Source organism: Macrotis lagotis, chromosome 7, assembly GCF_037893015.1.
Source record: "Macrotis lagotis isolate mMagLag1 chromosome 7, bilby.v1.9.chrom.fasta, whole genome shotgun sequence".
Taxonomy (NCBI): domain Eukaryota; kingdom Metazoa; phylum Chordata; class Mammalia; order Peramelemorphia; family Peramelidae; genus Macrotis; species Macrotis lagotis.
The window spans coordinates 53,849,036-53,869,968 of NC_133664.1; the positions used below are offsets into that span (position 1 = coordinate 53,849,036).

At 35.2% G+C, this 20,933-nt stretch overlaps 1 protein-coding gene and 1 non-coding gene across 2 annotated transcripts in view; both read right to left on the minus strand.

Moving 5' to 3' along the window:
• FAM171A1 (family with sequence similarity 171 member A1) overlaps positions 1-20,933 on the minus strand; it is a 188,959-nt gene that overhangs the window by 154,998 nt on the left and 13,028 nt on the right. The window lies entirely within an intron of this gene.
• On the minus strand, positions 3,159-3,231 carry TRNAK-CUU (transfer RNA lysine (anticodon CUU)). Its single transcript has one exon. It is a non-coding gene; the product is annotated as a tRNA-Lys (tRNA).

Genomic DNA, 20,933 nt, shown 5'->3' on the forward strand with positions numbered 1-20,933 from the left:
AAGAGTATGATGGCTTTGGTTGGAATGCACTGATTTGACTCTGACTTCCTTGTGAAGCTAGGGAATGTATTGGACTTGGAGTTTGAAAGACTTAAGTTCAAATTCTGCCACAGATACATATTACCTCCCTTGTGCCCTTTCCAGAAAACTACTCCTATCCCAATACTTCCCTATTTCTACTCTGGTATAAAATGGTCAATTAATCATTTAAATTGGGCAAACTATTTAAATAAAGAATGAAAGAGTGGGAATAAGCAAGATGCATTGACACTCTTTGTTGGATAAGTAATTTTTATCACTATGGTGAGGGAACTCCTCCTTCTAGCCTAAAGCACAAGTCTTTTACTGAAGGTTTTGAGAATGCAGACAATTTTCAGTTTCCTTGATCAAATGTTTAGGCACTTAATATATACAAGTTCCAGAGTAAGACTCTGGTGATATAAAGAGAATCCCAATATGTAATATGAAATATGCAGTAATGAAAAAGAATTTCAAGAGACAGAACACTAACAACTAAGAAAAATCAAGAAGTCTCACTAGGAGGTGGTACTTGATCGGCCCTTGGAAGGAAGTCAAGGATTATAACATGACAGAGGTTAGGAGGTTAACATGATCAGATTGAGACTGAGCTTCAGGAAGACAAATCTGGTTTTAGCATGTCAAAATGATGGGGAAAGGGTGGAGAAAGGAAGAGAAAAGAGGGAGAGAAGGGGGAAGGGAATCACCATAGTGAAATAAATTGAGGACTTCAAAGAAGTCAAAGAAGATAGTAGTTGTGGAAATGAAGGGACATGGGTTGATAAATAATGGGGGAAATGGATTGAGCAATTACGAATATTTTTTATACATAACATATACTGACTAAAGCAAGATGAAATTTAAGGATGTATGTTGTATTTTTATTTCCCAGAATTCAAACTCTATTTTTAAAATCAAAAGAACAAAGTCGACTTTGTTTTCCAGTAACAATTCAGTGTAATATGCAAATTACAAGAATGGTACAGAGAGTTATTTGTTTTAAATCACAAAAAAAGTAAATGGAAAAAACAGTTACTATTAAACATATTAATCATACAAAATAAATTTCATTATGTAAAAATGATACATAGGCCATGTTCTTCCCCAAGTCCAAAGACATCCAACTACAGAAATTCAGCAAATCAATGAATAGATTCACTGAAGTAGCAAAATAAAAAATAAATCCATATAATTATCAAGTTTTCTGTATATTATTAAAAAAAAAACCCAAGAGAAAGGGAATTTCATTTCTGGTAAACTGAAATATATTAATATCTTGAAATTAATGTGTCAATACAAATATGGGATTGTAATTTCTTTTTTTTTTTTGGTTTTTGCAAGGCAAATGGGGTTAAGTGGCTTGCGCAAGGCCACACAGCTAGGTAATTATTAAGTGTTTGAGACCGGATTTGAACCCAGGTACTCCTGACTCCAAGGCCGGTGCTTTATCCACTGCGCCACCTAGCCGACCCCCCGATTGTAATATTTCTTACAGAAACATAAATCTTTAAGAAATTAGACTGAAGGACAATGCTCATCATTGGGTTGTATAAGTATTGTAAAAAAATGGTAGTATTACTCAAATTATCTATAGATTTCATGCTAAATCAAATAAATTGCCAAAGGCATACTATATTGAATTAGTAAAAGTGACAACAAAATTCATTTGAAGAAAGAAATTTCCAAGAATATCAAGACATGAAGTGCAAAAAATAAAAAGTCAGAATATGATGTTTGGTATAAAGAGATTTCAAGTTGTAATCCAAAACAGTTCTATCGAAATTCATACTCAATTTGAAAAGTAAAGTAGATGCTGTATATAGCAATGCATAAACTATATAAATCCTCTATAAAATATCTAATGTTTAAGAAACTTTTTAGAGTTAGAGAAATCTAGATAAATAAATTTACTTATAAATCAAATAAGAAAGAAGTTAAGGAGATAAGTAGAATTTTAGAAAAGTTGGATATGATAAACCCTTGGTGAAAACTGAATGGGAATAAAAAGGAGTATATCTTTTTCTCAGTTGTACATGGTATCTTCACAAATGATGATCAGGAATTGGGGTATAAAAACCTCACAAACACATACAGAAAAGCAGAAATATTTGAATTCAGGTACTCCTGACTCCAGGGCTGGTGCTCTATCCACTGTGCCACCTAGCCACCCTGAAAAGCATAAATATTAAATATGTCCTTTTCAGATCATAATACAATAAAAATTATATTCAAGAAAGGTTCGAAGAAAGCCAGATTAAAAATTGATAGGGCAGCTAGGTGGCACACCTAGCTGTGTGACCTTGGACAAGTCATTTAACCCCATTGCCTTAAATTTTAAAAAAAGAAAACTAATCTAATACAAATGATAGTTCAAAGAATATATCAAAGAAACCATCAATAATTACATTAAAGAGAATAACGATGAGAAAACACATCAAAATTTAAGGAATGCAACCAAAGCAATACTTAGAGAAAAAAAATTATATATTAAATGTTTACCCCAATAAAATAGAGAAAGAGCAGATCGATGAATTGGGCATGCAATTAAAAAAAAATAGAAAAAGAACAACTTAAAAATCTCTAATTAGATGCCAAAAGGAAATCCTGATAATTAAAGGAGAGAATAATAAAATTTAAAGTAAAAGAACCATTGAATTAATCAATCAATAACAATTAGGTAAATGACTAAAACTAGGAGCTGGTTTTATGAGAAAAAATAAGCCATTTCATACTTTGGTTAAAAACAACTCGCATCAAAGGGGAAAAGGGAGAATGCATTACCAATGAATATGAAATTAAAGTAATTATTAGAAGTTATTTTGTCCAATCATGTGTTAGGAAGCCTGACAATTTTAGTGAAATAGATGGATATTTACAAAATACAAATTGCTTAGATTAAGAGAAGAGGAAATAGGATACTAAAATAACACTATATTTGAAAAAAACACTGAACAAGTCATAAATAAACTCTTTTTTTTTTTAAGGTTTTTGCAAGGCAATGGGGTTAGGTGGCTTGCCCAAGGCCACACAGCTAGGTAATTATTAAGTGTCTGAGACCGGATTTGAACCCAGGTACTCCTGACTCCAAGGCCCGTGCTTTATCCACTACGCCACCAAGCCACCCCCAAAGGAATTTAGCGCGCCCAACGTGGGGCTCAAACCCACGACCCTGAGATTAAGAGTCGCATGCTCTACCGACTGAGCTAGCTGGGCAACCCCCATAAACTCTTGAAGGAAAAAAAAATCACCAATACAGATGAATTCACAAATGAATTTTATAAAACATGAATATGTCAAGATATCTTAAGAAAACTTAATAAAGTATATGTGCCCTTCTATCAAAGATTCCTATTCTGAGTCTAACCTCAAGGACTTTATTAATAGTCACAAAGGACCTAGATGTACAAAGTATTCATGGAAGCACTGGGTTATCAGAGAGCTGCATGGAAAACACTTGTGTCCCTAAGACTGGAAAGTAGTTAAATAAATTAACTGCATTGAGTAAAAACGAAGTTATGGCTAAGCAGTCATCTTTTTTGGTTTTCTGACCTTCATATTCTCCTTCTTGAGAATTCCTCCTCTCTAGGTTTTCATGTCAGTACTTTGTTTTTCCTCCTTCCCAGGCTTCTCGGCTGGTTCTTCATCCATGTCAGTGTCCCCAAAATTCTACCCTAGGCCCTCTTTTCAGTTTGTACTATCTCACTTGGTGATCTTATCAACTCCCATAATTTAATTAACCCCTCTAGGCAAATGATCACCAGATCTATATATGAAGCCCTAGCCTCTCTCTTGAGCTCCAGGTCTACATCACCAATTGTCTTGTGGATATTGCCAAAAACTATCCCATAGACATCTGAAACCTAAGCATGTCCAAAGTAGAACTCTTCACTCCGCTCCTCGTCAAACTTCCCCTCTACTGAATTTTTCTGTGGGCATCACCATCCCTCAAGACTAACAGTTCCATAATTTCTAGGTCATCCTTGGCTCCTTACACCACTCCCTCCACATCTAATCAAACACGAGAGTCAATGTTCACCCCATTCTTTCAGTTAGGAATCTAAAGGTGACTGTTTTAAGGTATGAACTTTGGAAAATGGTTTTTGTGTGTTTGTAGGGAAATGTTTACTGTGTCAAAGCAAAAGGTATCAATTAATTCAAGAAAAAAATTTAAAAACAAAAAAAGCCAAACTAACATGTTTTTGAATGCTCTGATATAACTTATTAACATCTGTAAACAGATTTTCCTTGATCTGCTTTCTGGATTTTTTCCCTGTTATTTCAAAGTATCATGTTGTGCAAATTACCTTCATATAAAATTGGCGATCTAGGTTTGAAGACTGCCTCCAACATTTATTAACTGTGTGACAATGACACATCACTTAATCTCTGAGTTTCCTCAATGTTCTCATCTATAAAATGAAAATATTAACATCTGCCCTGGTTGTCTAACAGAGTTGTTGTATTCTGTAAACTTTCTATCACTATATAAACATGCATTACTATTGGCTAGCAAAGTCTCTACAAAGGTTTTTTTTTCTTCCTCAGCACAGATATTTCAAGATTAAAAAAACCTCAAACTGTTTTAGTTTGCTTTAATATATGAAATGTTCAATCAATGAATGCTTCTGTTTAGACAACAGATATATTAAAGTGTCTCCTATGTTTTAGTGATTTTTTTTCAACAAAAATGAGGTGCTTCATCAACTGGACTGTATTTCTAAAATCATGGTAAAACTGGAAAAACATTTATTATATAGTATTAATAGGCCAATGATTAAACAATAAAAGCATCAGACATTGAATAAGGAAAAGAAATATGAATTTAAATCTTGCCTCCCAAAGCAACTAGATAAGTAGCTTTTACTCCTGCTTATGCTTCTAAGCTAAGACACCTGCATCAAAGAACAAACATTTAGTAATCACCTATTATATATGAGGCACTCTGCTAAGACTGGCGATACAAAAAGAGGCAAAAGCCAGTCCCTGCCCTCAAGATAGCTCACAGTCTAATGGAGGAAATGTTGCTATTATTATCATCCTCTTTTTACAGATGAGGAAACTGAGTCAGATAACTGGTTCAAGGTCACAGAGCTAGTAAAGTTCTAAGACTGTATTTGGCAGCATTCTCTACTGCTCTTCCTGGCAACCTCAGTGGACTGAATTAAACAAAAGTAATCTGCTGCTTTTATGAGCTTTCCCAACACCTTGTTCAAATTTTTCTTTACCTATGTATCATTTTCCATTTGGTATTAGTTATTTGTCTCCTAGTCTTGTGATTGGTCAGTCATTTCCACCATGGCTGACTCTTTCTGTCCCAAATTGAAGTTTTCTTTAAAAAGATACTGGAATGGTTTGCTGTTTCCTTTTCCAGATCATTTGACAGATGGAGAAAGTGAGGTAAACAAGGTTAAGTGACTTGCCCAGGGTCATACAACGAGTGTCTGAGGACAGATTAGAACTCAGGTCTTCCCAATTCCAGGCCCAACTTCCTGATTCCAGATCCAACTCTATTCACTGAGCTACCTCACTGTGATGATTAAAAAGTTTTGAAAGACATAGTTTCTAGGTCAATTCATCATTTTATTAATAAGGCCAGGTTATTAAAAATACCAGAATAGTAAAATAAACACTTTGGGACTAAAAACAGTCATATTCTATTATATTCAGTTTGTAAAATTTCTTTTATGTTTTTTTTCTTAGTTCTAATTCCTCTTTCCCAACATGACTAACATGGAAATATGTTAAACACATTATACTTGTACTATCTACAGAAGATTGCTTCCATGGGGAAGGGATGGTGATAAAAAGTGTGGAACTCAAAAGTATAAAAGGAAGAATGCAGAAAAGTATCTTTGCATGTAAGTAGAAAAAATAAAACAAAAATAAAACAAAAAATAGTTATGCTCCATGCTCAGGACCAAGATGTGTCAATCAGAACTAGGGAACTTCTGCTACCCTGGAAAAGAAGTTATTAGATAAAAAAAAAATGTGACTGATTAGATGCTCACCCACCTGACCCTGAACTACAATTCATTACTTTGGGGGTTTGGTGCCATCTCCCATAATATGTGCTCAATTAATATTGCTGAATCAGTGATGTTCTCAAGGAAATGATGCTAAGCTTCCTGCTGAGCTACCATTACCCCTATTCAGATGAAACTTTGAGTGTATTGAGTTTGTTTAGCTAGCACTTAGTCACCATTAAAAACTAATTCCCTCTTTTTAAGTTAGATTTTGGATAAGGATTGCTCATACTCTTTAAGATTACTTTTTTCAAAATGAAAGGAGACTTCTGGAGCAGGGAATAAGGGCAGGGGGAAGGATGGGATTATAGATTCCATCCCACACATTAAAGAGAATGAAGAACTAGTGGAGGCAGTACCAATCTGGAGATAAAGTAAAAGGACCATATTCATATTCTCTCTCCATTTACTGGATTCTTTATGATCTCTCTCCTTCAAGACTTAAAAATTAAACATTGTGTCAAGAGATACTATGGTCTTTATTTTTGGTAGCTGAGTGATATGTAGGCAGGTAAGAGATAAGTAGATTAGTTTTAGAAAATAAGAATAGAAACTCTTGGAAGGCAGGGACTGCAGATTTTGGCATTCTATTCTATCTGACAAAAAAGAGGGTAATCAATAAATGCTTCCTGAATTAAATGGCACTGTATGAACTGTAAGGAGATTATCAATGTAAAGAGTCTGAGAGGTTATACTCCAGATGATTTCAATGAATTACTGATACTCCAAATTAACCTTTCAATAAGGTCCCCTTACCAATAAAATAAATGATTTCCTCTTTATTCATACAGATTTTAGCTTTAAAAGGTATTTGGTCTTCTCTCTGAAGGGCTCTCAATTACCCACACTAACTGGGTGGGAGGAGGCCAGCAAATTATTTATATTTGGCTCTGGACAGAACTAAGTATTAAATTCCCTCCTCCTTACCTCCAGATAATGGTTCATTAGCAAATCCCAGTCTACAAACAAAATGAGAAGACTCTTGATCTATTGTACAGAATGATATGAACATTAGTTATCTAGGAGTTGTTAAAAGCCAAAGCTATAAATGGCCTAGAATTCAAGGGTCTAAATTGGATACATATGAAAAACAGGGAGGAAGACTGAAAATAGTTTATATATAGATTCCCTACTCAACAATCTCAAACTAGCTCTGGAATATCTTTTCTGTTTCAACTGATGAATGGTGTCTTTTTGAATTAAAGAGTTCAAATCCAAAAACAGTGATGAAGAACTATACCAATCACAGGGATAACAAAGACCAAAGTGAAGTCTTACCTCAAGGAGTCTACATTCTTTTCCTTTACCAAATTTCACATGCTGGTGTTTGCCTAGCATCGATACCTCACTGGTACAGAAGGAAGCAAAACCAATTTAAGGCCAAGAGACTCCTGCAATAGTCAGACCATCTCCAATAGTTCTGTTTCCTATCAATCAGGCCAACGGGTGGAACGATTCTGGTAAAGAAAAGTGAGAAGGATGCTTTGCACAGCATACCCCTCACTATATAATGAACATAATTGATCACGTCACACCCCTAGACACTTGGTTGGTTGGTGTGGTCCTCTTTGATATCAGAAGACTACTAGTAGTAAAGTTCTTTCTAAAAATCTCACTTTTTTAATTCTGGAAAGCCTTAAGTAGAATCAAGCAGCTTCTAGTCATCTCATTATTTCCAAGCAATCATTCATTGAACTGACATGTAGTTTTTTGAATGAGGATTTCATAAGGATCCATTTCTGAATGGTTTATTTTTTGAATGATTTCTTTCACTAAAAATTCCAGCATAAAGCATCTTCCTCTTTCCTCTTTCTCTGTTTCACCCTTTAGTTCCTAGAACAGCACATTCACTTATCCCCAAATAAATTAATAAACATATGAGTGAGCTCTTGGAATAATTGGGTATTTGCAACTATTTTCATAGTCCCTTCCTTCCTCCCTTCTCCCAACAAAAAAAAATCTTTACTGAGGTTGAATTTCCAGTCTACTTTTCCATTTTGGGAAGGCAAGCTCACTTGGCCAACTTGTTTCACTGATAGAGGCAGTTGGGAAGGAAGAAAACAAAAGACAACAAATCACATGTTAAATAGAGGTATGCAAGCCATTAGATGAAGGTGGGGGGAGAAGAAACAGAAGAACTGGAGAAAGTTATGTTGGATATAATAAGGTTTCTTTGATGTCAAGGAGGAGGTGGTTGAAGATTAACCAAGCAAGAAGGATAATAAGGCAAAACAGGCTTTGAAATTAGTTGAGACAGGATGACAAATCAAGACACAGGAACTCAGGTCACAGGTTGGGAATGAAAGCCCCCTCCTGCCCATCCTGCCCCTTGGTGTGAGAAATAGATTTATTACAAAGCTTATAAATACCACTGGTGATTTTGCTCTAGGCCTTTTTTTTCAAGGGCTTTATTACTGCACTCAGCATTCTCAGCTAAGTTATGGCTAAGTTATTCCCCTGGCCATAAAACAGAGAATATAACAAGGGGAAAAGGAAATTAAGTTTGAGGAAAATGCAACAAAATTGTTCAGCACTAGTAAAAATCAAAGATGTTCTATACTAGACAGGAGGATACTGCCCTAGCATGACTCCATTTTCCCCTCCAAAGTCCATTTATAAAAAAAAAGCTGTCTTTTTTTCTATACATATTTAAACTCAGTAGGGGTACCCCACTCTAGTCACTATTACTGGAAGCCTCCATAGCAACCCCACTGTGAGGAACAACTCTCAGATATTTCCATATGGACAAAACATTATACACCTACCTCCTCCCCCTATAGGCAGAATTCTTGCTCTAATTGGAAATTCCACTGGTAAAAGAAGATTTCTCTCTAGGTGTTTGGTTGAAGACAACTTTTCTTCAGTTCCTTCTTTCCATCATTCAATGCACTGAGCTATTCACACAAAGACAAAATGAAACAGTTCCTGCCCTCAACGAACTTACATTTTATCTGAAGAGACAATGTGTACAAAAGTGAAAATGATGCTGATGATGACAGCTAAAGGTTATATAATACTTTAAGGTTAGCAAAACTTTGCCAAAAGGCATTTTGGGGCATGAAAGGGAAGAAGAACTGGCAAATGGAGAGATCACTTAAGTTTCCATAAAAATGGAGGTTCACTTTACAAACCAAGATATTCTACTGAAAAGCACTTCTCTTCTTTACTTACAGTTTGAGAGAGGTGTTGGTTAGATTCACATGTTGGGCTTTGAGGTGGAAAGTATATTTATTAGAATGCTAAGAGACATGGGTTGTCAGCAACCTCTGACAGTAAAATCTCAGTTGGAAGGAATCTCAGGGGTCAGCAAATCCAACTTCTTCCTTGAGTCATGAATCCTTTTCCATAGGATCTCTTACAAAGGGTCATCCACCCCAGTCTTTATTTGCTTAGTGGTTCAGAGAGAAAAGGAACATTCTTCTGAGGCAGATTGCCTGGTTAGAAGTTATTTAAATTTAGGAGCAATCTGCCTGTTTGTAACCCCCACCCACTGGTCCTCACCTATATAAACTCTGCTGTGAGACTACATATGGAATTCTATGCCAGACAGGAGGATACTGTCCTAGCATGACTCTGTTTACCCCTCCAAAGTTCATTTATAAAATAATTATAATTATAAATCACCTTATTATATCCAACATATTTCTGTAATCAGCAACATATTATTCCTCTAAGTTCAGCTACCTAAGTATTCAGGAACTTAACAATCTAACCCTAAGGATCATATTTTCTTCTCTGAATTATAATGAAAACAAACACTGTATTTTGATAATAGGATAAGAGTTGAAATTGGAAAGGATCTCAGAGACCACTTAGTCCACTCCCTCAACTCTAAAGCATGATTCTCATATAAATAGAAAAAAAGTTTTTTATTTCCTACTAGAATAATAGCTTGCCTTATGTCAAGGACAGTAACAGTCAATAAACCCCAACAACAAGTCACAGCACCAAATAATTAGTATATACATATATATAGATATATATATATGTATGTATATATGTATGTATATGGGGTTTTGAGATTTGGAAAGTACTTTTCAAATACTCTTTATCTTATTCCTCTCCTCTGCTATTATCTTCATTCTATAGATAAAGAAACTGACTGAGGCAGCAGAAGTTAAGAGACTTGCTCAGGGTAACACAGTTAATAAATGTCTAGAGCTGAATTTGAACTCAGATCTTCCTGAGATCTCCCTGTCTCCAAGTCCAGTAGTGCTCTATTCACTGAGGCACCAAACTGCTTCATCAGGTGCTATGTAGGCTATGGCATTCCTGGGAAGTAGATTATCCTACTGATTTGGAGCCAGATGACCTTGGTTCAAATCCTGCCTCTCTAAGAATTCTGCTACTTCAGTGACACTGGGCAAATCACTTAACCAAACGGGGCCTCAGTTTCATTTACTATAAAATGAGGCTTTGGATGAGATGACCTCTTAATTTCTTTCCAGCTTTAAATTTATGATCCTACATTATAGAAATGAATTCTCAAAAGACTTTATCTCATAGAAGTACAACAATCTTACTAATGGAAATGAAATGGGAGCTTTAGACCTCTCCCCCTTTCCTTTTTCTTCTCTTAGTATGAAGGAAAGGGAAAAAGGGAAATTAAACAGTGAAAAGTTAGAATAAACTACTTTCAAAAGTCACTTCAATCAAATCTCCAACCCCAAGGACTTAAATATGTAAATTAAGCAATTAGAAATTTGAAACACCATAAATATCTCAAGAGACACAAACTGGAGAGGAAAGGGTGCTCAGTTGCAAAGCTCTGATCGGGTTCCCATCCCTTTGAACATTGAACATTCACTATCTGTGTGACCCCAAACAAATTCTCTCATCAATTCTCTGAATATCACCTGGAAACAGTTAGCTAATGCTTGCTGGCTTCTCCTCACAGACTATTCATGAACAAAGTCTGTTAGCCTAAAAGTGTTGTACAAATAAGCTATCATTATTACCTGAATTAAAAATATTCACTAGTGAATATAAAACCATTTTCCTGGAATCTAAAAGGCAAGCAAGGTCTTATTTCAAAATCACTTAACACTCAGAAAGCCCTTAAATGTGTATTGATTTAGACTTCACATCAGTTTCATATTTCATTTGAAGTAAACTTGATTTCAATCCAGTTATGGAAAAATAGTATCATAGTCTATGTATTCATTTAGTATAGAAATTTTTTTTTGAAGTGAAAAGGGTGAGGAGTAGTGAAGGGAACTAATGTGACCAAAAGGGCTTTTTATTGGTTTGAAAAACTAAATACTCTCTATGAGCATTAGAGTGAATTTTCAAAGATGGCACTAAATGTGTATTTGTTTGGAGGGTACTTTAACAGCTTGCTTTTTGTCAAAAGGGGTGCATGGTCTAGAAAGGGAGCTGTTGGAGGGGAGGGGAGGAGAATGGTACTTACAATTTCTCCAGCATGAATATATTCCAGGGTCTACAGAAAAAGGATATTTTACTTTCTATATTTTAAACCCAGATACCTGATGTGTCACCTTTCAAATATAAGATGTGAGTCAAGTGAGTCTGTCCACTGTAACCTGGGAGCAAAGAAGCATAAATTTTCTAGCATGATAAAAATAACATTTAAACCAGAGGATGATGGACAGGTCTCTTCTTGTCAAGCATGGCCCTTCAAAGCCACATTTTGAAGGGGCTTTCTGTGCTCCACCAGATGGGCTGTGAACTGGACCAGATTGCTAAGACATTGTGTCCTCCACCCCCCACCAGTTGAATATTCTAACTATTCTAACCCTTTTCCCATATGCCTTACCACACAGGCATAAAAGAATTATAGCAGATGGCAACAAAGAGGGAGGCGAGATCTGTCAACCATGCAAAGACCAAGAGATCCTGCTCTAAAGAAAACACCTCCAGAAACATGGCTAGAACCAACCAATGACCTGTTTCTTCCAATGAGATGGGAAGATTTTAAATAGTGACCACAGATAGAGAACAAAACAAAATTCCCTGTGTTGGATGCTAAGAATCTGAACTTCTAAGTGAGCTGTTCCTGGTCATAGGGATGCATGAAATCAGAGCTTAATATTATCTACACACACACACACACACACACACACACACACACACACACACACACGCACAAAAGGAAAAGGTATACTTGGGATTATATAAATGTATTAATCAAATTGCTCTAGTTTCCTTAGACAGGAAAATGATTTTCTAATGGGTCATGAAATAAGATTCTTAATGAACCAACATTCCCTATGGCACATAATCCCCAGGATTTGGAAAAATGAAACATTAAACGCTACTTGTATATCCAACATCCTCATGATAAAATTAGACAAAATTGATATATATGGATCTTAAGAGCAATCATGTAAGAAAAGACTACAAAGAAAATTTTTAAATCCATTCAAATATAAAACCAAGAAAGAGACAGAGGTAACAGAAAGGACATTCAAGTGAATAATTTTAAATGCTTCTAATTAGAATCATATACATATATATATATATATATATATATATATATATATATATACACACACTAAACAAAGGCTATAGGACTAACACCTCTCTTGAGGCAGAAGTAATAATTATGTTATATATACAAATGGTCTATTAGGCAGAACAAAAGTCCCTGTCCCTTGGATCCATAGACAGTTCTATAAAAAATATAATATAATAGAGAGCTAGCCTTGGAATCAGCATGATCTGTAAAGTAAGTGTACATTGTTTAATTTCTTAATACCCCAGAAAATAATTTACAATTTTATATTTGATAGAGATTCCACACCAAGAGCTCCTAGACCAATAATAATAATAACTGCTAAGATTGATGTGGTATTTAAACACACACACACACACACACACACACACACAAATATCTATAGATGAGATTTCATTTGATCTCACAACTCTATGAGATAGGTGCTATTACTGTCTATTTTACAGATGAGGAAATTGAGTTTCAAGTGAGTTATCTAGGACCAAATGGATGGGTAAAATCAGAAGTCTAGATTTGCTATCTATACGCACTCATCCACACCCACCAATACCTACACACCCACTCACAGACATACATATGACTACAGATAGCATATATCTATATATACATGACATGCAAGTGGGAGTGGGGGAGTATAAAAAAAAGATTCAACTTTCAATCAAATAACTGTCTCCTGGAGAGATATAAATTTTACCTAAGGAATAAATCCTTCCTTTTTTACTTACCAAAGAGATCTTGGGTCTTTTCAAGTATTGAACCAACTAATAATCATCAGATCATCTGGCATGATCTCATGCCTTAATGTTTCAGAATTTCTTTTAGAGCTCCATAAAAATATTTTCTTTATAAATTTCCTTCAATTAAAAAGTATTTATTTTTTCCTCTCTCTCCTGCCCCTCCCATTTGAAATAAAATCCCTTATCACAAATATAAATAGTGCAGTAAACCTAATACCCATATAGGCTGCGTCCAAAAATGTATGTCTCCTAAATCTGCTAAAAGGCCCAGTAAAAAGTGGGTAACATTCAATGACTGAAACTCTGGAGCTGTAGTCTTAAAATTTTTAATTCTTATATAGATTCTGATTTTTTGACTTCCAGAAAGCAAGTAAATCTAAAATGTAATGAACCCTTTTCATTTCATAATTTACATTGCTTCAAGTACTTATCTCAGCATTTTCAATGGTATACATGAAGGGTTAATGAAGCCTTGGGAAAGGAATGGCTTACATATTGGAAAAATCTGGCTTAGGTCCAAAGAGTCCATCAACACTTATTCTCTCTAACAACTATATACATTTAAGATTTCTTTAAAAAGGGTGAAGGTCAACATTTAACATTGAGGACACTCAATCAGAAGCTCTTTTTAAAAGATCTTCATTAGAATGATAAATTAGAAAAGGCATATCTATAATAGCTTATACAAAAGGTCAAAATATAATTTGAACACAGCCCTAAATTTTTTTAAAAGCTTTAAACTATATAAGTAAAAAAATTACCTGAAGTATTTCTAAAGAGACAATGCCACCATTTATAATTTTAAAAAATTCTTATTTCTATTGGTGCCCTTTTGTTTCTACATCATAATCATTTTCGATATAAGCATCCCCATCTTGCAAGCCACCCTGGTAACAAAGATTAAAAAGGAAAAGCACAACTAATGAATTCATAAACCATAGAGCAATGCCATGTTCCCTGTCTGAAAAGGACACACAGTTTCTCAATTTTTCTCCAATCATTTGGTCATTCTAATTATGCAATTTTCAGGTGTTTTTTTTTTGTTGTTGTTGTTGCTGTTAGTCTTTCCTTTTACACTGCTGTAGCTGTTGTGTAAACAACTAGGTCCCAATTAGTGCAAACAATGAATCCCCTTTAATGGTGGCATTTATTTGAATTCCAACTATTTGAAATTACAATTATGTAAATTATGGTCTAATTAGAATAATGCAGTCACTTTCTGGGATTCATTATTCACACTAATGGGACCAGGTTGTGCTGTTTTTCTGGTTCAACTCACTTCAATCTACATCAGTCCATTTGAGTCTAACCCTAATTCTCTGCAATCTTAATATTCCTTCTAAAGGAAGAGGAATATTGTATTACACTCAGGAGTGTGCTGAAGGCTCTCTACCCACTGACTAGTTAAAACCAATTGTTAAATTTTCATTATGACTATTGAAACACTGGAAATCAAGAAAGTGCCAGAGAAAATATTAACAATGAAGTTAAAACTTCTGAGTATATTGTACATAGTTCTTTTTTGACAGGACACCTCCGAGACCATTCAGGTACTATATTTTCTTTAGTTATTCCTCAATCTATGAACATCCATGTTATTTCTAGTTCTTCACTACTACAAAATATGCTGCTCTGATTATTTTGCTATATTTAGGGAGTTAGATGGACATTGAACTTTTAGGTCAGGAAGACCTGAGTTCAAATTCTTCTCAGTTACTAGCTGGGTGATCCTAGCAAGTCCCTTAAAACTCACATGGTCTCACCTTCCTCATATTTAAGTGAGAACAATAATATCTTCACACAGTTACTATGAGGACCAAATGAAATAATATATAGGATTGTAACATTAAAGTGACTGGGGAAAAGAGTAGTGTAGGGAGAAGGAAGAGAAAGAAGAAGGAAAGGGAGAGATCTTTCTGTCCTTGACTTTGTTGAGGTGTATGTATAGCACTGTTGTGCAGAATGAATGAAATAAATCACAACTAAATAAACAGTATTATTTTCCATATCTTTTTGTAACTCTTCCAACCTTAATGTTTTCTATCTTTCATCATTACTTGCTCCAATTTCATTTTTCACTGTAGCTAAGCAAAATTTCAGAAAAGCCAATACATTTTCAAAGCTACAAATACATTGAAACTGTCTATCGCAAGTTTTTCATATTATGAATTAAAATTTCATTCCTTTGTACAAAGAACAGATTATTGTGGGTATGACATTAAAATTTTCCTTATTCTTTTCTTTTCTAGACTCTTGAGTTCCCTTTAATTTTCCTCTTGGGTCCTATTTTCAAACCCTTTAATCATCTTTGTGGGTCTTCTCTGAACTCTTGCCAAGACCTCCACATTGTTAGTTCTGGAGACCAAGACTGAGATGGACTGGGCTGCAGTTAGATTTGTAGAAGAATGAAATATAAAAAAGGGTTGTCTCATGACTCTTACACTTCTATTTATATAACTAAATGCAGAGGATCTACTAGATGCTTAAATACATATAAGGTACCGTTACTACTTAGTTGTTTACTCATTGTCTCCCTTGTTAAATTTTAAGTTCTTTGAGGGCAAGCAGCTTAGCCCAGTGCCAATGCAAAGCAGGCTATTAATAAACGTTTATTGAATTGAAAGCAGTGGAAAGAATAGTTTTTATGGTTGCCTTTTTGTTTGTTTTTAGGTTTTTGCAAGGCAATGGGTTTAAGTGACTTGCCCAAGGCCACACAGCTAGGTAATTAAGTGTCTGAGGCCGGATTTGAACTCAGGTACTCCTGACTCCAGGGACAGTGCTCTATCCACTGTACCACCTGGCCACCCCTGTTTGTTTTTCGTTCCATTTTGCTGGGTTGGGAGTGGGAAGAGTTCTTGTAGTGGAAAAACAGATGAGAAGGATCTTGAGTACCAGGCAAAGAATTTGGGTATTTTCCTAAAGGTAATGGGAGATGACTGAAGGTTTTAGGAGAAGTAGACAATGTGATTAAAGTGAAATCTTTTAAGATTTATTGGCAGGTTTGGTGTAGCATGGATTGGAGCAGAAGCTGCAGGAGACCAGTTATTAAGGTATTAAAGAAACTAGACAAAAGACAAGGGTCTGAACTGGGTGGCGGCAGCAAAGGGACAGATGAAACACCTCCTGAGGCTGAAATCATCAAGGTCTTAAGGACTAATTGGCTGTAGCTATAAAATGTCTGCATCTGCCAGTGCCTAACCTGGTATTCTGACACAGCGGGCATTTATTCAACATTTGTTTAATTAAATATGAGGGTGGGGAGAAAAGAATGAATCAAAGATGATGTGGACATTTTGAACTTCATTGATTAACAATAGAAGGATCTGGAGTACCATTTTAAAAAATTATTTTTATCTAATTTCTGCTACCTGTGCGGATTCCCTTTCAATATAAATAATTACAAGAAGATATTATATTTTAGTTTGAAATAAAAATTTTCATCCTACTATTTCTAGTTCTTATGCAAGGTAGGGTTAAATTCTGATCCTCCTAGTGCTCACAGAATAGAGAATGATACCGTTAATAGAAATCACTTCGTCAGCAATCTTAGTCTTAGTGAAGGGAGGGAGAGGAGAAGATGACATGGATATGAAGCAAATTAAATCTGAGGAAACAGCAACCAATCTCAGTGAAAATGTCCTTCATTTTCCGAGCACTCGTCTTGGATTACTGAGAGTCATCTGATAAAAATCAACAGGCTCTTCCTGATAAGCATTTATTACATGTTTATTGTGAAAAAGCATTGAGGCTCCAAAGAAAAACAATAACACAGTCCCTGCCCTCAATGAGCTTAGATCTAATGGTGGACCACATGCACAATGATGGGTCTACAAGAGAAAGCCAATCTAAATGGGAGGTGATCTCAATAGAAGGCCCTGGGGAGGGGGGAGGGGGGGAGGGATGAAGGGATTGGCAGACTGGGGAAAGGATCTGACATGAGTCCTTAAGTAAGTCACAGAAGCCAGCAGGTGAGCAGGGAGAGTAATCCAAGCAAAGTTGGGGCAGCCAGCAAAAAGTGAAGTCTGAATGTCTTGGCAAGAAAAACTTTACCGAAAACTAGGATTAAATAATAGCAACCTAGATTGGGAAACCAGATTTCACTGCCCTCCAGGCATAATGGAAAGACTAAAGCAACCAGCCACTTATGACTATGAAGTCAAGTACTTAGATCTACCTACTTTTACCCCCTAGATCAGAATTAATTCAGCCTAAGCCCAGAAAATTGAGTCAACAGAGGCAGAAATAAAATCCTGGTCTTCGTGAATCCAAGGTCAGCCCCCTAAGTAAGGGGTATGGGTGTGTGTGTGTGTGTGTGTGTGTGTGTGTGCATTCTAAATCCTTTCTGTATATTTGTGCATACACATGTGTATGTTATATATTGTACATTTATATATACTAAACCCTCTAAGTATATGTATTTATAAAGAATATACTGTATATTACACACCTGTATTTATATATACACACATCTACACATGCATACATATAAACTGTAAGCCCTCTAAGTGTGTGTGTATTTACAGTTATGCACTATATATAAACACATGTGTTTATATTTGTGTTTTGCATATAAACACCTGTGTTTACACACAATACTCACACACACACTCTAAACCCCTAAGAGTATTATTTATGACTATTACCTGTGTTTATATGTATGCATTTTATATAAACACACATGTTTATATACACATATAAACATATACTATGGAAGAGGAATGCAGTATATCCATGGTCAAAGACACCATGTTCCTGTTGGTTTTGTTTAAATGTTTTTCTTTGTTCCTACCTGGATTGCTATAGACTTTCATAGATTTTGGAACCATCAATTCCTACTTCATCAGGCCATGCTGCACTAAAACAACAAAATATCAATTCTAAGTTATGTAGCAGATAAAAGAAACAATCAGAATTTGAGGGGAGGAGATTTTAAATAAATATATATATATATGTATATACTACTTTGAAAATAACATTCTCATTGTAACTTGTTATCAAATAGTATGAAACTATTCAAAGGAGGCTAGGTTCTTTTCAGCTCTAAATACTCAGGGAGGTCGATAACTAGAACCTGATTAATAATTAGTTCAAGGTATCTCCCAGCAGCCAATTCTGTATAACCACAGGTATGTGAATTTTCCCATTGTCAACTCAACTAGTGGCACTATATCTGATGGGTAAAGATAACGAGAATCAACCAAAAAAACACAGAAAATTCCCCAACTTCATTAGGGCCCCATGTTTCAATTTCCTCCTCTGCATTCCCTTTCTTCCCCCATGCCCAAACATCACAATTTCCCAGAGTAGCAAGGGCAAGGTAAAACTTACTACTTTGATATATCATCTTCTTTGCATTCTTGACCTAAGCTTTCTGGATGGATCTGGGTGAACCCTAAGACAACCTGGTACTTTCTAGTTTCCTAGGTTAAATCCAAGTATCCAATTTTAAGCTATTGAGGAGAAACAAAGCCTCAGTCTTCCCCCACAAAATCTAGATGTCTGAGGTCTTCTTTTCAGTTCACTTTACAGTTTGTGGAGAAATTATTTTACTTTTTGAAGTCATAAATGAATTTAGAAAAAAGCATTCTGGTACCATTTGTTTTCTTTTTTTAAAAAATAGTCCTTTAAAAAAAGTTTTATGTGTGAGTCTGTTTCTACTTTACCAACATATTATTGAGAGGTCTTTGATAACAAAATAAAACAATCAAAATTAATAATACAATGACCTCATCTAAAAGCTAATATAGCATTCCACACACATAGGGATCTCTTTTAAAAATATTGAAAAAAGAAAAGCAAATTCCTTATAATATTTTCAAAACCACTTCTGGATTTCCTTTCCTTGTCTTCCCTTTGCTTTTCCTCCAATAGACAGAAAGGAGGTAGTGGTAGAAAGTGGAATGCTGCTAGATTTGACATCTTTAGAGATGCTGGTCTCAAATTCTGCTTCTAGCAGTAACTATGTGATCTTGGGCAAGTACTCAAACTTACAGAGCCTCAACTTCCTCATATATTAAATGGGGGATAATGCTAATTTTGATCACTCCAAGGGTTGATAATAGGCTCAAATGAGATAATGTCTATAAACTGCTTTACAGATCTTAAAAATCTATTCGCATGCCATTGTTATTAATAAAGAAAACCATTTTGAAATAGGATGTCTATTTTTTCTCTAATTATGAAGCTTTCTGCTTACATCAAATGAGAAGCCACTTTGCAAAATCATTTAACTGCTAGCTAAAAGCTATTATTAGGTGAATTTTGTGGTCCATATTTAATTTTTCCCCCTAGGCTTATTCTGCTTAAATCCTGAGATAACCTCTATTTTACCTGTTTGTGATTGGTAAATGATATGTTTGAAAAAATATAAAGAGCAACTTTGATCTCTATCTCTTCCTGAGATGTTCAGAGACAGATGCCCACTGAAGACTTTTGAACATGGTTCTTTGCCTGGCCTAGGTCCATCTTTCCCTGCCCAGGGCTCTAGCCCCTACCTTGTTAGGATAATTAAAAATTGAAGTATCTTGAAGTAGAAATTGGAGCAGTAATGACTGGAAGAGGGCTTTGACTAAAAAGAGTGAGAAGAGCTTTCTTGTGTGGCCCTTGGAAGCAAATGAGGATTGATTTGAACAGGGACAAGTTGTAACATTTTCAGTATGCCTAGTACTTTGAAGATAAGTTTCTAAGGTTTTATCACACACCCTTCAAAGAAAATCAACAATGTCTGGCCTGCTTTATGAAAACAGATTACTCGTTCTCCTCGTTCTCAGGTGGTAGAATAGTAAATTAATCCAGTGAATCCAGAAAACAATTTGGAATTATTTGAAAAATGTTACTAAACTGATTACATCCTTTTTCCCATTCCTGGGCATCTGATCAAGGAGATCAAAGAGAGAAAGATCCCATAATATATATAAAAGTCATCATAGCAATAGTTTTTTGTGTTTCTAGGAAAAACTGTATAAAAGTAGCCAATGGATGGGTGAAGAATGACTAAAGCATATTTGGTTTATGGAAGTAATGAAATATTAGTGCTCCATAAGAAATTTAAAAATATGAGAAATTCAAAGGAATATTAACATGTGCTGGTTAAAATAGGATCGGGAAAACATGGGAACCCAGATTTGGAGCTAGAAGGACCCTCAAAGGACAATGAGTGCTGATCAACACCCTTCTTTTAAAGATGAGGAAATTGAGGCTAACATTTAATATCAGCCTGGGCTTGAATCCACTGTCTCTGAGACCAGTAAGAACAAGATACAGAAGTGTTATGGTAATGTAAATAAATATATCTCTAAAAGGTTGTCAGACTTGGTCTAACATAATGACCCATCTCAAGTCCTAGAGAAATGATGATGAAAAACACTCATTATGGGGGGGAGGCTACTAGGATGAGGCCCATGGTTAGAGAAGTGTGCTTAAATATCTTTCTTTGTTACAATGGAAGATTCAATTGGGGAGCAGATTGGATACAGAAAAAAAAAGGCAAATGTGAATGATGAAGAAAAAATAATAAAGATAAGTCAATTAATCTTGTAATGGTAACTGTTGTAATATGGAATACCCATTGTGTTGTATCATTGTAAAAAAAAGAATTGTGATTTACAAAAGTATCTGATTTGATCCTTGCAACAGACTTTAAGAGTTGGTACATAATACAGGTATCATCCCCATCTCATA